Source organism: Dendrobates tinctorius, unplaced genomic scaffold, assembly GCF_039654945.1.
Source record: "Dendrobates tinctorius isolate UK_male_01 unplaced genomic scaffold, ASM3965494v1 ptg000017l, whole genome shotgun sequence".
Classification (NCBI taxonomy): Eukaryota; Metazoa; Chordata; class Amphibia; order Anura; family Dendrobatidae; genus Dendrobates; species Dendrobates tinctorius.
In genome coordinates, this window is record NW_027361685.1 from 10451349 (window position 1) to 10469534 (window position 18186).

At 45.9% G+C, this 18186-nt stretch overlaps 1 pseudogene; it reads right to left on the reverse strand.

Moving 5' to 3' along the window:
• LOC141082435 (uncharacterized) overlaps positions 1-18186 on the reverse strand; it is a 63373-nt pseudogene that overhangs the window by 5762 nt on the left and 39425 nt on the right.

Here is an 18186-nt window from a genome sequence, read left to right on the forward strand (position 1 = left end):
CCATTGGCCTCAAGAAACATTCGGCAGGCCGCTAGTCCATCTTCGTGTGGGATGTTGGAATATAAGGATTCGACGTCCATGGTGGCTAAGATGGTGCTGTTGGGGAGGGGACCTATCATGGATAGCTTATTAAGCAGGTCTGTAGTGTCCTGTATATAGCTGGCTGTCTTCCTTACCAGCGGCTTGAGGATGTTTTCAATCCACCCTGAGAATTTTTCAGTTAGTGTTCCCACCCCTGAGATGATTGGCCTCCCTGGGTTGCCTGGCTTATGAATCTTGGGAAGCATATAGAAAGTTCACATCCTTGGATTCTCGGGTATTAAGTCCAGAAGGTTTATGGGGTCTGTACATAGACCTTTGATGACTCTTTTCAACTCCCTCAGATATTTTGGAGTTGGGTCATCATCCAGTTTGGTGTAGTACTGTATATCCATCAGTTGTCTGTGAGCCTCTTTGATGTAGTCGGTTGTATTAAGGAGAACTATGGCACCATCTTTATCCGCAGGCTTAATAGTGATCTCCCTGTTGTTCTTAAGGCCGTGAATCGCCTTTTTCTCCTGCAAACTTATATTAGATGTTTCCTTTGCTTTTTTATCCAATATCGTGGACTGCATCGAATTTCTAAATGAGTCAATATATTGGTCCAAAATGGTGTTGCGGCCAGAGGGAGGTGTCCAGTCAGAGTTTTTCTTATTCTCTAGTCTGACTTGAGTTTGGCTGCCCAGAAGCCCCAAGTCCTCTTTGACAGAGAAGAACTCCTTCAGTCTAAGTCTCCTGAAGTATTGTTCCATGTCACTACAAAGTTCTGTTTTGTCTAGAGGTTTTGTAGGACAGAATGTGAGACCTCTGGAAAGTACATTAAGTTCTAGATTAGTGGGTTTGTAAGATGACAGATTAATAACACAGCTGACTGTACCTGTGTCCTTCTGGTGGTTTTGCCCCATGCTGTAGTGTTTAGGAGGGTCTTGACTGGTGCTGGAATGTAATCCTGCTTTCAGTCGAAGTCTGTGGAGTTTCTTTTTCTTGCTGTATATTAGGTACGACTGCAGTGTTGTATAGAAAAGCTGCATTTTCTGCTGTATGTCACCAGCAATTGTACTCCTTAAAGTTTGTATTTCCATTTGGACCGTTTTCTTGGTGCTGTAGAAAACATGAATAAGGTGGTTCCGTAGTCTCTCCGAAGTCCTATAGCAGAGGTGTTGTGAGTAATGAGTATTGTAGGTATTCCGAATGGGATTCTTTAAGCTTAGTCCTTTGGGTATTAAGTGCTCCTTCTTGCATCTTGTTAAAAAGAAGATGTCGCTATCCAGTTGTGCCAGTTTCTTCAGACGATCTTTCAGTTCCATAGATTTACGGTACATTCTGGTATCCTCCATTTAGTAAAACGAAAAAAGTGGTTTGGTACCGTGTTAGCCAGTAGAAAAAAATATATAAAGTGCTCTCAGTGAGAGAAACAAAATAGGAATCTTGTTATAGGAATTTTGAAATAGGAATTTTGTTTCTCTCACTGAGAGCACTTTATATATTTTTTTCTACTGGCTTTTTTCTGCTTCCACGAGATCAGGTAGGGAGTCCTCATCCTCTTGACCGTCTTCTGAAGCTAGCCGACAGCTTGCTATCATTGGAAAGTTCCGGTCATGTACTCCTTAATCATATTCACATGGACAGTCTTTTGTCTTAGCCCCTGATCATCTAAGCAAGAAGATAATTGGTATCATTTAGTTTTCTGTGAACCCGGAAGGGACCCTCCCATGTTGTCTGCAGTTTATTCTGCCGATGGGGAACAATCATTAAGACCTGTTGTCCGTCTACAAACTCCCGATAGCGTGCTTTACGGTCATACCATGTCTTCTGTCTGGTTTGAGCCATACGCACATGACTCTGGGCTAAACTAGTGAGTTGAGCCAGGGTTTCTCGCAGCTTTAGGACATAAGGGACAACAGGGGTTCCTGTATCTTCAACTTGTCCCTCCCAATATTCTTTTAGCAGGGTTAAGGGTCCTCGGAACTTTCTTCCATAGAGTAGTTCAAAGGGGGAAAACCCGGTGGACTCCTGGGGAACTTCCCGATAGGTAAACAAGAGATGGGGTAGGTACTTCTCCCAGTCTGAATCTCTGTCATTGAAGGCCCTCAGCATATTCTTCAGAGTGCCATTGAATCGTTCACAAAGTCCATTTGTTTGGGGATGATACGGGGTCGTTCGGATCGCTCGTACTCCACAGGTGCGCCACAGACACTGGACCAGCTCTGACATGAACTGGGATCCTTGGTCTGACAAGATCTCACTGGGGAATCCTACTCTGGTGAAAATGGTAACCAGGGCCTCGGCCACCTTGGCTGCAGAAATACTTGACAAGGCCACAGCTTCTGGATATCGGGTGGCATAGTCCACAACAGTGAGAATGTACTGCTTTCCAGATTTACTTGGTTTAGCCAGAGGTCCAATGATATCGACAGCTACTCTTTGAAAGGGTTCTTCTATTATAGGGAGCGGTTGCAGGGGTGCCTTTGGGTGATCTCCGGGTCGCCCTCTACTCTGACAAATGTCGCAAGTTCGGCAGAAATGCGCTACGGCTTGGGAAATCCCAGGCCAATAGAAAGATTGAGTCAATCGTCTCTCAGTGCGTGTTTTGCCTTGATGGCCAGCAGTAGGAATGTCATGAACAAGGTGTAATAGGGGAATTCTGTATTTCTGAGGAACAATCAGCTGTTTGCTATAAGTCCAGGGCTTATCTAGGGAATCAGCATTGGTAACCCGATACAGAAGTTCATTTTCTCTGATAAGAATCATAGAATCGTAGAGTTGGAAGGGACCTCCTGGGCCATCTGGTCCAACCCCCTGCTCAAAGCAGGATTTGCTAAATCATCCCAGTCAGATGTCTGTCCAGCCTCTGTTTGAAGACTTCCATTGAAGGAGAACTCACCACTTCTCGTGGCAGCCTGTTCCACTCATTGATCACTCTGTCAAAAAGTTTTTTCTAATATCTAATCTGTGTCTCCTCCCATTCAGTTTCATCCCATTGCTTCTAGTCTTGCCTTGTGCAAATGAGAATAAAGTTGATCCTTGTACAATGTGACAGCCCTTTAGATATTTGTAGACAGCTATTAAGTCTCCTCTCAGTCTTCTCTTTTGCAAACTAAACATTCCCAAATCCTGCAACCTTTCCTCATAAGACAGGGTTTGCAGACCGGTCACCATTCCAGTCGCTCTTTTCTGAACTTGCTCCAGTTTGTTGATGTCTTTTTTAAAATGTGGTGCCCAAAACTGGACACAATATTCCAGATGAGGTCTGACCAAAGAGGAGTAGAGGGCAATAATGACTTCACGTGATCTAGACTGTATGCTTCTGTTAATACATCCTAGAATTGCATTTGCCTTTTTTGCTGCTGCATCACACTGTTGACTCATATTCAGTCTGTGATCTATTAGTATACCCAAGTCTTTTTCACATGTGCTGTCACTTAGCCCTATTCCTCCCATTCTGTATATGCTTTTTTCATTTTTATTGCCCAGATGAAGTACTTTGCATTTCTCCCTGTTAAAAACCATTCTGTTAATTGCTGCCCACTTCTCCAGTTTATTTATATCTTTTTGAATCCTCTCTCTCTCTTCTCTAGTATTAGCTATCCCTCCTAGCTTTGTGTCATCAGCAAATTTAATCAGTTTACCCTCAATTCCTTCATCTAAATCGTTGATAAAGATGTTGAACAATACAGGGCCCAGGACAGAGCCCTGTGGTACCCCACTTGAGACATTCTTCCAACCGGATGTGGAGCCATTTATGACCACTCTTTGGGTCCGATCACTAAGCCAGTTATGAATCCACCTAACAGTTGCCTTGTCCATTCCATACTTAGTCATTTTTTCAATAAGGATTGTATGAGAGACTTTGTCAAATGCTTTGCTGAAGTCAAGATATACTATATCTACAGCATTTCCTTGATCCACCCAATCAGTGATTCCGTCATAGAAGGAAATTAAGTTAGTCTGACATGACTTATTAGTTACAAACCCATGCTGACTCTGTTTAATCACTTCATTCTTATCCAGGTATTGACATACATGTTGTTTAATAATTTGTTCAAAGATCTTTCCTGGTATAGAAGGAAAAGCTGCAAACTCTCTTCCCTGTACAGCGCTTGCCATCCCTAAACCTTGATGATCAATTCTATTATGTAAACAATTCATTGATTTGAAACTTACCTTTGCAGTCTTCTCTTCTGTTCAGCAGGGGGGCTTCAAGCTCATGCGTGCTTGTCGCTCACTGACACTGAGCCACTCACACTGCCCTTTCCAGACACAGCGGCTGGATTGATCTTTAGGGACAAAAATGCAGATTAGATAGATATTAGCATGGAATAACTTAGTAACATAGTTAGTAACGCCAAAAAAAAAACATTAGTCCATCCAGTTCAGCCTATAAAATTCTGTCAGAATAAATCCCCAGATCTACGTCCTTCTAAAGAACCTAACAATAACAAGCAGATTCTACCCTGAAATATTCCCCTTCATTGTCCCCTTCTTGTAGTAATATGCCCCATCATTGTCCCCTTCTTTGAGTAATATGCCCCATTCTTTTAATAATGTGCCCCATCCTGATCCCCTTCATGTAGAAATTGCCCCATCATGATCTCCTTCATGTAGAAATTGCCCATTCCACCTCCATCATTTCCTCCTCACCACCCAATCATTGCCCTCTCCATCACTCACATCATTGCCCTCTCCCCATCATTGCCTTCTCCCCCATCACCCGCATCATTGCCTTCTCCATAACTCCCATCCTTGCCCTCTTCACTACCACCCCATCTTTGCCCTCTCCCCCCATCATTGCCTTCTCCATCACTCACATTATTGCTTTCTCCATCACTTCCATCATTGCTATCACCCCCATCACTCCCATCATTGCCTTCTCCATCACTCCCATCATTGCCTTCTCCCCATCATTTCCTTTTCCATCACTCACATCATTACACACACACACCTCTCACCTCTCCGCGAACTCGCCGGAAGCTTCCTCTCACTGGCACAGCGGCTGCGGAGCTGAATGATGATGTTATCCAGCAGCGCTGCTGACTGCCATGTGAGGCAGGAAGCTACAGATCTGGAGCGAGGACACTTGTAGATGAGGTGATACCACGTGCCAGCAGAGAGGGCTCTGCATGCCATAGGTACGCCATCACTGGTCTAGGACAATTTGTTTGCACCACTAATTAACAGCAGTTACAATACCAAACTAGGTCGGTCCCTATAGGATAAAAACACAAGAATTATACTGTATTTTCACATACTATCTATTCCTGACACTGGAGTGGCTTATAAACTTACAAAGTATATAGCTTGAGGTCTGGGGTCTGCCAATATGTGGCTAGTTTTCTGACTGTTTCGGATAACATGATTTTAGTTTTTTTTGTCTAGTCTCACTTGAATATAGGTCAATATTAAATTGTCTCCTGATGAGTCGTCTTTGGTGAGGATGATGAAACCCGTAGAAATGAGAGGCTTGGAGAGTGAGTGTGTATATGTCACCTCATCCTATATACCCTCAACCTATTAGTCACCTACTGACTAACCTTCAGGGAGTGAATTATGGGTATAGTTTTACATTTGGAATTAATAAAGTTTATTTTTTCCTTTCATCAGTAAACATGAGGAATGACAAGAGACAACCCCTTTAAGAAGATCCAACATTATGAACATAAAAAAGGCTTCTCCCCTATGTGATGTCTCTGATGTTTATTAACAGTTGATTTTCAAGTAAAATATTTCCCACATTAAGAAAATGAAAAAAGCTTTTCCTCTGTGTGACTGCTGTGATGTCTAACAAGATGCTCTTTCCGGTCAAATCATTTCCCACATTCTGAACAGGAAAAAGGCTTCTCCCTTGTGTGAGTTCTCTGGTGCCTAACCAAATTTGAGTTAAGATTAAAACATTTCCCACATTCTGAACATGAAAAAGGCTTCTCCCCTGTGTGACTTCTATGGTGAGTAACAAGCAGTGATTTATCTGCAAAAGATTTCCCACATTCTGAACATGAATATTGCTTCTCTCCAGTGTGAGTTCTTTGGTGCTTAACAAGATTTCTTTTCAGGTTAAAACATATCCCACATTCTGAACATGAAAAAGGCTTCTCTCCTGTGTGTATTCTTTGGTGTGCAACACAATGTGATTTGTTGTTAAAACGTTTCCCACATTCTGAACATGAAAAAGGCTTCTCCCCTGTGTGAGTTCTATGGTGAGTAACAAGCAGTGATTTATGTGCAAAACATTTCCCACATTCTGAACATGAAAAAGGCTTCTCCCCTGTGTGAGTTCTATGGTGAGTAACAAGCAGTGATTTATGTGCAAAACATTTCCCACATTCTGAACATGAAAAAGGCTTCTCCCCTGTGTGAGTTCTATGGTGAGTAACAAGCAGTGATTTACGTGTAAAACATTTCCCACATTCTGAACATGAAAAAGGCTTCTCCCCTGTGTGAGTTCTATGGTGTTTATCAAGATTCCCTTTCTGGTTAAAACATTTCCCACATTCTGAACATGAAAAAGGCTTCTCCCCTGTGTGAGTTCTCCGGTGTGTAACAAAATGTGATTTGTTGTTAAAACATTTCCCACATTCTGAACATGAAAAAGGCTTCTCCCCTGTGTGAGTTCTCCGGTGTGTAACAAAATGTGATTTGTTGTTAAAACATTTCCCACATTCTGAACATGAAAATGACTTCTTTGCTTTAGGAGCAGTTTGCTTTTTAATGTCTCTTTTGTGACTTTGATTTTCCTTAGTAGTCGGTAATGAATCAGAAGATGGGACCTGTTTCATAGGATCAGATGACAGATCTTTGCTGTGAATGGATGATGATATATCTGGAGTAATGGTAATCACTTCAGTTGTATCTTGTAGGATCTCAAGATCATCAGATTTAATAGTTGAAGATGTCAGCTGTCCCTCTGATCTCCTGGTACAGTCATCTGCTAAGATAAAAAAACAATTTTTTTAATAAAATATCCTTGAGTTTTATATTCTTGAACATTTCTACTTAAACTGTCCATAAAAATGGCAAGCTATGTAAAAAACTTTAATTATTTACCAAGACAATGACAATTCACAGTCTAATAGAAAACCTTGTTGGATGAACCAGTAGTGTGCGGTGTTCAACTGTCCGTTCATTCTGCCTCCCAAATATCAAATAGAAAGAAACCAATCAATGTTATGTAAGCAAAAATAATACCAATTCTCATCTCACAAAAACAAGTCCCCACTCAGGTCCATCATCTGTCATTGGAAAAACAGAGGTTCCCACACTATTAGTGGCTCAAAGGCTGTTGAAAAGCAAGAGTTTCTATAAACCAATCCAGCAAAATCCGCTCTCACTCCGGAGTCTTGCAGTGTGCGCAAACAACATTTAGGATCCCTGTATTTAGCAATATTATAGTGAGAAGAATCCACTTAATTTTTGGTGTGTGTCTCCTGGAGCACAATCTGGGCATTATGTGCTGGGTATCAAAATGGCAAATGTGTAATTTTCACTCTCCAACATCCACTGCGTGTTAATTTCCGGAAAGTGGCTGTGGAATCAAAATATTCACTCCTCCTGTGGTCTAAATTGCTGGTACCCCTCGTTTGATGATAGAAAAACCCACAATGGTGACAGAAATATCTTGAATCTGACAAAAGTAGTAATAAATAAAAAATGACCCCCGCGGTCACAGGGGTCGCAGCTGCGACAGGGGCCGGAGCGCTTAGGGGTCTGGGCCCCCAGTCAGGGCATTAATGCCCTGACTGGCGTATGGAGCCCAATGAGCAGAGGAGGCCCGCATTGGGCCCCAGCGGCGGGGCAGGCTGGGCGGGAGGGGGGTCAGAGAGGCACCATGTCAGCACCGACCCCCCCGCCGCATTGAACTGTACCGGCGTCTATGATGCCGGTACAGTTCAAAGCAATGATGGAGGAGAGCGTCAGCCGACGCTCCCTCTCCCATCATTCCCCTGTCTGCCTCTGACACATGCGCACTAACTGTTTATCAGGCAGAGCAGGAGACAGGAGCTGGGAGCAGCGGAAGCACGATTAGAAGGTGAGGAGAGTTTTTCTTTTAGTTTATGCAACAGTACAGCCAGGACTGTGGGGCCATTCTCGGGGGGGCTGTATACCATGGTGCTGTATACCATGGGGGGTGCTGTGCTGTATACCATGCAGGGCTGTATACCATGCAGTGCTGTATACCATGGGGGGTGCCGTGCTGTATACCATGGGGGGTGCCGTGCTGTATACCATGCCGTGCTGTATACCATGGGGGGTGCTGTACTGTACACCATGGGGGTGCTGTATACCATGGGGGTGCTGTATACCAAGGCGGGGTGCTGTGCTGTATACCATGGGGGGTGCTGTGCTGTATACCATGGGGGGTGCCGTGCTGTATACCATGGCGGGGTGCTATGCTGTATACCATAGGGGACTGTATACCATGGGGGGTGCTGTGCTATACACTTCATGTCCTCAGAACTTCCAACCCTCATCCTGGGAAATTTCAACATCCCCATTAACAGCCCTACCTCCACATCTGCATCCCAGCTTCTATCACTAACCACCTCTCTAGGCCTCTCGCAGCTTTCAACCTCTGAGACACACAAGGACGGTAACACCCTGGATCTGGTCTTCGGTCAGCTCTGTTCAATCTCCCACCTAAATAACTCACCGCTTCCACTCTCTGACCACAACATTCTCTCCTTCACGCTCACAAATCCTCGCCCACCCCAGCTTACTCCTACCTACCACACAGTCAGAAATCTACAAGCCATTAACCCTCAGACACTTTCAGATTCCCTACACTCATCACTGTCCCCAATCTCCTCTTTATCCTGTCCTAATCTGGCTGTTCATCACTACAATGACACTCTTAGAAGCACCCTTGACCAAGTAGCTGCCCTCACCCTCAGAACCTCCCAGCACAGAGTAAAACAGCCCTGGCTCACATCGCAAACTCAACTTCTCCAGCAATGCTCTAGGAGTGCTGAATGCCTATGGAGAAAAACCCGCACACCTGAAGACTTCATCCACTTCAAATTTATGTAAGAACCTATAATGCTGCCCTTCACCTCGCCAAACAGACCTACTTCACCACCCTGATCTCCTCACTAGCCAACAACCCCAAGAAACTTTTTGACACTTTTCACTCCCTCCTCAGGCCAAAAGCACAAGCCCCTATCACAGACATTTGTGCTGATGCCCTGGCCTCCCACTTGACAGAAAAAATAGATAATATCCGTAAGGAAATCTCTCAACCACCAAGTGCTGTGACTCCCATCCCTTCCTGCATCTCCCCTGGCTCACTTTCCACATTTGATCCCATCACAGAAGAAGAAGTCTCCAGACTCCTCTCTTCTTCTCGTCCGACTACATGCACTACTGACTCCATTCCCTCACATCTCCTCCAGTCTCTCTCTCCAGTCGTCACAACCCACCTAACTACAATCTTTAATCTCTCCCTCTCCTCGGGCATTTTCCCATCCTCCTTCAAACACGCCATTGTTACTCCATTACTAAAGAAACCCGCTCTCAACCCATCCTGCACCAACAACTACAGACCAGTCTCCAATCTCCCCTTCATCTCTAAACTTTTGGAACTCTTAGTTTACTCCCGCCTTACCCGTTACCTCTCCACTCACTCCCCTTCACAGACAGGCTTCCGCCGCCTACATTCGACTGAAACTGCACTCATCAAAGTGACCAATGACCTTCTGACAGCAAAACGTAACGGTGACCACTCTCTACTCATTCTTCTTGACCTATCTGCAGCTTTCGATACTGTTGACCACCATCTCCTACTCTCTAGGCTCCAGTCACTAGGCATTAAGGACACTGCTCTCTCCTGGTTCTCTTCCTATCTCTCTGACCGCTCCTTCAGTGTTTTGTTCTCTGGCTCCACGTCATCTCCTCTTCCTCTTGCTGTCGGGGTACCTCAGGGCTCAGTCCTTGGCCCCCTTCTTTTCTCTCTCTACACAGCCCCAATTGGACAGACCATCAGCAGATTTGGCTTTCAGTAACATCTTTATGCTGATGACACACAACTATATACGTCTTCTCCCGACCTTACCCCCGCTGTACTACAGAACGCCAGTGACTGTCTGTCCACAGTCTCCAATATCATGTCCACTCTCTATCTGAAACTCAACTTCTCCAAAACTGAACTTCTTCTGCTCCCGCCGTCTACTAACCTCCCTAAATCTGACATTTCCCTCTCTGTGGGTGGTACCACAATAACACCCCGGCATCAGGCACGCTGTCTGGGTGTTATGTTTGACACCAATCTCTCCTTCACATCCCATATACAATCTCTTGCCCGCTCTTGCCGCTTACACCTAAAGAACATCTCTAGAATCCGCCCTTTTCTCAACATGGAAGCAACAAAAACCCTCACTGTAGCAATGATCCACTCCCGCCTGGATTACTGCAATGCTCTATTAATTGGCCTCCCTGTTATGGATGAGTCACCGAAGGAGGAAAAACAGGCCCTGAAGCCGCTAGGCTTCAAAAAGACTATATCAGCACTCAGGTAAATTCTGAAGACAGAGCCAGAGATCAACAGATCAGAGACAAAAATGGAATTCAGCTCACCCCCGGCCGGGGATCTCTGAACTCCATAAAACAAGGCAAACAAAACCAGAACTAAGGAGTACAAAAGGCAGAGACAAAACTTAGCTTTGAGAAGCAGAAATCAGACTGGTCTCCAAGATTCCAGCAGGAAAATCACCAGCAAGGCAGCAGGGCGTCGGCTGCCTTATATCCAGTCATCAGTTCCTGTGACCCAGTCATCATCTACCTGCTCAGCTGTTTGGTAATCAGCCTCACTACCTTCCTTCGCCAGAAGAGGGAGTTCATCAGACCTCACTGGTGAAGGGAAAAATGAACTCACAACAGTACCTCCCCCTTGAGGAGGGGTCACCGAACCCTCATCCATGCCACCAGGGCGATCAGGGTGAGCCCGATGAAAGGCACGCACCAATCTTTCGGCATGAATATCAGAGGCAGAGACCCAGGAATTATCCTCCTGACCATAACCCTTCCACTTAACCAAATACTGGAGTCTCCGTCTAGCCAGACGGGAATCCAGTATCTTCTCTACCTCATACTCCATGTTACCTTCAACCAATACAGGGTCAGGAGGTGCCACCCCAGGAACTACTGGTTCAACAAACCTCTTCAACAAGGACTTATGGAACACATTATGAATCTTAAACGTGACAGGAAGAGCCAACCGAAAAGAGACGGATTAATAATCTCCAAAATCTTGTAAGGTCCAATAAATCTAGGCTTTAAACTTAGGAGAAGCCACCTTCATAGCGATATTTTTTTATGACAACCAAACCATATCAGCCACCTTAAACTGGGGACCAATGGTACTATGCCGGTTGGAAAACCGCTGGGCCTTTTCCTGGGAGAGAGACAACTTATCCACCACTTGGTCCCAGATCCGATGCATTCTCTCCACCACAGTGTCAACACCTGGGCAGGCAGAAGGCTCCACCTGCCGAGGTGTTGACCATCTTAGAGAATCTATCACAAATCACCCAAATAACGGTCATTCTCTGAGAGACAGGCATATCAGAGATAAAATCCATTGAAATATGGGTCCATGGCCTCTTGGGCACCGGCAAAGGCATCAACAACCCACTAGAGCGAGAACAAGGTTTAGACCGGGAGCAAGTCCCACAGGACTGCACAAAATTCCAGACATCACGAGACAAGGCGGGCCACCAAAAAGACTGACTCACCAGATCTCTAGTACCAAAAATACCTGGATGACCAGCCAATGCAGAGCAATGAACTTCAGACATCACCTTCTTCCTCCACTGGTCAGGAACATACAACTTTCCACTGGGACAACGCTCAGGTTTGTCCTCCTGGAACTCTTCCAGAGCACGTCTCAAATCGGGCGAGATGGCAGAAAGAACTACCCCCTCGCCTAAGATGGTAGCAGGCTTGGTCACAACAGGAGAATCAGCAAAGAAACTCCTAGAGAGGGTGTCTGCCTTGACATTCTTAGTGCCAGGAAGAAAAGAGACCACAAAATCAAAACGTGTGAAAAACAAGGCCCACCTAGCCTGTCTAGGATTCAAGCGTTTGGCCGACTCCAGGTAAATCAAATTCTTGTTGTCAGTAAGGACCACAACCTGGTGTCAAGCTCCCTCCAACCAATGTCTCCACTCCTCAAATGCCCATTTCATGGCCAACAGTTCCCGATTCCCCACATCATAGTTACGTTCGGATGGGGAGAACTTTCGGGAAAAGAAAGCACAGGGATTAATTTTAGATGTCACAGGATCTTTTTGGGACAAAACAGCTACTGCATCAATCTCAGAGGCGTCCACCTCTACCTGAAACGGGAGTGAGACATCAGGTTGCCGCAGAACGGGAGCAGAAGTGAATCTTCGCTTCAGCTCCTGAAAGGAAAAAACAGCCTCCGGAGACCAATTCAGCACATCAGCACCCTTCTTAGTCAAATCAGTCAATGGCTTGGCAATACTAGAAAATTAGCTATAAATTTCCGATAAAAATTAGCAAAACCCAAAAACTTCTGGAGGGCCTTCAAAGAAGTGGGCTGAACCCAATCATAAATGGCCTGTACCTTGGCCGGGTTCATTTCAATAGTTGACGGAGACAAAATGAATCCCAAAAATGAAATCCTCTGTACCCCAAAAAGGCATTTCGATCCCTTGACATACAGGGAATTCTCCCTCAAAATCCGGAACACAGTCCGAACATGGTCCACATGAGAGTCCCAATCCTTGGAAAAGATCAAAATATCATCCAGATAGATAATCAAAAATTTATCCACAAAGTCTCGGAAAATATCGTTCATGAAGGACTGGAAGACAGAAGGGGCATTAGTGAGCCCAAAAGGCATCACCAAGTACTCAAAATGTCCCTTCGGAGTATTAAACGCCGTCTTCCATTCATCCCCATGCTTAATGTGAATAAGATTATACGCCCCCCTGAGGTCAAGCTTGGTAAACCAGCAAGCACCTTTAACTCTGGAGAATAGATCAGAAATCAGGGGTAACGGATACTGATATTTAACAGTAATTTTGTTGAGGGCACGATAGTCAATACAAGGCCTTAATGAACCATCTTTTTTAGCCACGAAAAAAAAACCGGCACCTAAGGGTGACGAGGATGGTCTAATATGACCCTTCTCCAACGCCTCCTTAATATAGGATCGCATAGCCTCGTGTTCGGGTACAGATAAATTGAAGAGCCAACCCTTGGGAAATTTGCACCCCGGGCTCAGCTCAATTGCACAGTCATAACTCCTATGAGGAGGCAAAGACGCAGACTCATTCTCACTAAATACATCATAAAAGTCAGCCAAATAGTCAGGAACATCATGCGACTGGGGAGAGGTGGAGAAAACAGGAGCATCACTAAGGGCACACCGACAACCCCAACTCACCACAGACACAGATTTCCAATCCAAAACTGGATTATGGATTTGCAACCAGGGAAACCCCAGAACAATGGTATCATGCAAATTATGCAACACCAAAAATCTGCAATTTTCTTGATGGTCTGGGGCGACCCGCATTACCACCTGGGTCCAAAACTGAGGTTTATTTTTCGCCAAAGGAGTCGCATCATTACCCCTCAAAGGGATAGGCATCCGCAAAGGTGTCATAGGAAATCCACAACGTTTAGCAAAATCCAAGTCCATCAGGTTCAGAGCTGCTCCCGAATCCACAAAAGCCTTAGTGGAAAATGTGGACAGGGAGCAGATCAGAGTAATTGCCAGAAGAAACTTAGGTTGAACACCAACCACAGAAAACGTGTGAGCACAACGTTTCTCTCGTTTAGGGCAGACAGAAATAATATGCGAGGCATCTCCACAAAAAAAAACACAGCTTATTACGCCTTCTGAACTCCTGATGTTGCTCCCTGGACAAAACTCTATCACATTGCATAGGTTCAGACATTTGTTCAACAGGTGGCAACACCTCTCGTGCGGTCTTACGTTCACGCAAACGCCGATCAACCTGAATGGCTAATGACATAGAATCGTCAAGACCTGAGGGAACAGGAAATCCCATCATAGTATCTTTTACGGTTTCTGACAAACCTTTCCGAAAGAGAGCTGCCAAGGCATCATCATTCCAGGTAGTAAGGACCACCCACTTTCGGAATTTTTGACAGTACAACTCTGCAGAATCCCGACCTTGGCTCAATGCCAACAGGGCCTTTTCAGCCTGATCAATAGCATTAGGTTCATCATACAACAACCCCAAGGCTTGAAAAAATGCATCCACATTATTTAGAATAGGATCATCAGGTTTCAAAGAAAACGCCCAATCCTGGGGATCGCCGCGCAGCAAAGACATGACAATTTTAATCCGCTGCGCGGAGCTCCCCGACGAGTTAGGCTTCAAGGCAAAAAATAATTTACAATTATTCTTGAAATTCAAAAATTTAGACCGATCCCCAAAAAACACATCAGGAGTAGGGATCTTTGGTCCAGCAGCATGTGAATGAGTAAGATAGGCGGAAATTCCCCGCACTTCCGCAGCGAGCTGCTCCACACGATCAGACAATTGCTTCACCTCCATTGAGAGAAAAAAAAAAATTCCCCCTACGGCCTCAGAGATAGAGGAAAAAATATACACAAAGAAATTCTGACACCTTTTTTTTTTCTTACAATTCTTTCCTGCTATTGAGTACCCTAGGATCTGCGGTATGGCTGGTGATTCTGTAATGGATGAGTCACCGAAGGAGGAAAAACAGGCCCTGAAGCCGCTAGGCTTCAAAAAGACTATATCAGTACTCAGGTAAATTCTGAAGACAGAGCCAGAGATCAACAGATCAGAGACAAAAATGGAATTCAGCTCACCCCCGGCCGGGGATGGCTGAACTCCATAAAACAAGGCAAACAAAACCAGAACTAAAGAGTACAAAAGGCAGAGCAAAACTTAGCTTTGAGAAGCAGAAATCAGACTGGTCTCCAAGAATCCAGCAGGAAAATCACCAGCAATGCAGCAGGGCGTCGGCTGCCTTATATCCAGTCATCAGTTCCTGTGACCCAGTCATCAGCTGTTTGGTAATCAGCCTCACTACCTTCCTTCGCCAGAAGAGGGAGTTCATCAGACCTCACTGGTGAAGGGAAAAATGAACTCACAACACCTCCCTGTCACTTGACTATCCCCTCTCCAGTCCATTCTTAATGCAGCTGCCAGGGTCGTCCATCTGGCTAATCGGTACTTGGACGTGTCCGCTCTTCGTCAGTCATTACACTGGCTGCCCATTCATTATAGGATCCAATTCAAAGTACTTGTTCTCACCCACAAAGCTCTCCACAGTGCGGCACCCCCCCACATCTCCTCCCTCATTTCTGTCTATCGGCATAGCCGATCGCTGCGCTCTGCAAACTTTCGACTTACCTCTGCACTAATCTGTACCTCCCACTCCCGACTCCAAGACTTCTCCATGCTGCTCCTATCTTCTGGAATGCTCTACCCCAAGAAATTAGGACTAACCACAATTTGCATAGCTTTAGGCGCTCCCTCAAAACACATTTGTTCACAGTGGCCTATCACATTCACTAATCAAAGTCATTCTATGTGTAAGTGTGCGTGTGTAGCCCATTCACTATCTCTATCCATCCTTCACTCCCTCAAAATGGCTGGACCTTCATTGTAAAAATACAAATGTAAATACACACCTGTACTTTGTATCTCCCTCACCTCATTGTAGATTGTAAGCTCTCACGAGCAGGGTCATCAGGTTGCCGCAAAACCGGGGCGGAAGTGAATCTTCGCTTCAGCTCCTGAAAGGAAGAAACAGCCTCCGGAGACCAATTTAACACATCAGCACCCTTCTTAGTCAAATCAGTCAATGGCTTGGCAATACTAGAAAATTTTGCTATAAATTTCCGATAAAAATTAGCAAAACCCAAAAACTTCTGGAGGGCCTTCAAAGAAGTGGGCTGAACCCAATCGTAAATGGCCTGTACCTTGGCCGGGTCCATTTCAATAGTTGACGGAGACAAAATAAATCCCAAAAAAGAAATCCTCTGTACTCCAAAAAGGCATTTAGATCCTTTGACATACAGGGAATTCTCCCTCAAGATCCGGAACACAGTCCGAATATGTTCCACATGAGAATCCCAATCCTTGGAGAAGATCAAAATATCATCCAGATAGATAATCAAAAATTTATCGACAAAATCTCGGAAAATATCGTTCATGAAGCACTGTAAGACAGAAGGGGCATTAGTGAGCCCAAAAGGCATCACCAGGTACTCAAAATGTCCCTCCGGAGTATTAAACGCCGTCTTCCATTCATCCCCATGCTTAATGCGAATAGGACAGGAAAGGAAGGTTGCTGTCTGCAATCTGCCAAAACCCTATCAAAGACATAAGCCAACAGCTGATATGGAAAAAGACCCTGAAGCAGCTAGGCTTCAAAAACTATATCAGCACTCAGGTATTTTCAGAAGACAGAGCTAAAGGAATTCAGCTCACCCCAGCAGGGAATGGCAGAAATCCAGAAAAACAAAGCAAACAAAGTCAAAGCACAAATGCAAAAAGCAGAGCAGAAAAACTTAGCTTTAGAAGAGCAGGAATTCAGACTGGTCTCCAAGGATCCCACAGAGAAATCACCCGCAGGGCAGAAGGGCGTAGGCAGCCTTATATCCAGTCCGTAACTCCACTCAGCCAGTCATCATCATTAGGCTCAGGTGCCTGATAATCAGGCTCACTACCTTTCCTTACCAGAAGAGGGAGTTCATCGGGCCTCAGTAGTGAAGGGGAAAATGAACTCACAACAAGCTCCATTACCTCCAGTAACCACAAGAGGGAGCCCAGAAAGAGAACTCACAATCCCTCTGTCAATCTGACCAGCTCCACTACCTTCAGTAATAACCAGAGGGAGGCCAGAAAGCGAATTCACAACAGGGGGTGCTGTATACCATGGTGGGTTGCTGTGCTGTATACCATGTGGTGCTGTGCTGTATACCATGCGATGCTATATACCATGGGGGGCTGTATACCATGCTACGCTGTATACCATGGGGGTGCTGTGTTGTATAGAATGGGGGGGTGCTGTGCTGTATACCATGCGGTAATGTGCCGTATACCATGTGATGCTGTGCTATATACTATGTGATGGTTACATCACTCCGCCATACTCACCCGGCCTCCGCTCCCACGCCGCAGTTGGCCTCCGCTCCCATGCCGCAGCCTCTCTCCACCCGACGGCCGCAGCGGTCACCTGAGACGGGCTCGTGACCGATGCCGTCCCTGCATGCTATGCGCATGCACCATAGGCCGCGGCCGCGCCTCCTTCCTGCTTCTTATGCTCCGGCTGTGCCCTGACCCGGAAGCACCTTTGGACTAATGGTGGACCAGACGGGGCCATATCAGGCTGCTTCCCCCTGAGGGAGGCGCCTGATCATTGTGTTTCCAGCACTCTGGCCTCGCTACATCGTGTACGCTCTGCTCCTGCAGTTCCGTTCTCGGCTGCTCCCCGCAGCAGCTTCTCAGTCCTGCTTCCCGTGTTCCTTGTTCTCTTCCGCAGTTGTCTTCTGTGTTCCTGCTCCAGTCCTGTCTCCAGTGTTCCTGCCGTCCTACTCCAGTCCTGCCTTCAGTGTTCCTGCCGACCTACTCCAGTCCTGTCTCCAGTGTTCCTGCCGTCCTACTCCAGTCCTGCCTCCAGTGCTCCTGCCGTCCTACTCCAGTCCTGCCTCCAGTGTTCCTGTCGTCCTACTCCAGTCCTGCCTTCAGTGTTCCTGCCGTCCTACTCCAGTCTCAGTCTTACTCCGATCCATCCTGAGCCGCCCCTCTTGGTACCGGCTACCGTGGTACTCGAACCCCTGGGCCTGCTCCTAACGGTCCCTGTATAGGGGTCGGTTCCACCTGGCAGCTCGCCCGGGGTCCCTCGGTGCCACGGTCCAGAGGGTCCACTCCCGGGGTTTCCTGCTCCAGACCACTCACGCTAACAGTGATGCTGTGCTATGTACTATGCTGCTGTGTTATATACCATGGGGGGTACATTATATTCTATGGGGGAGGCTGTGTTATATAATATGAGGGGCGGCATTATATTCTATGGTATAGCAAGTCAGACATCTGCCCTCTGCTCCTTTCATTCTCTATGTGGGGGTGGAATTATGGGAGCGATGAGGCTGTGGACAGTTCGGGGGATGGAGGCTGGTCT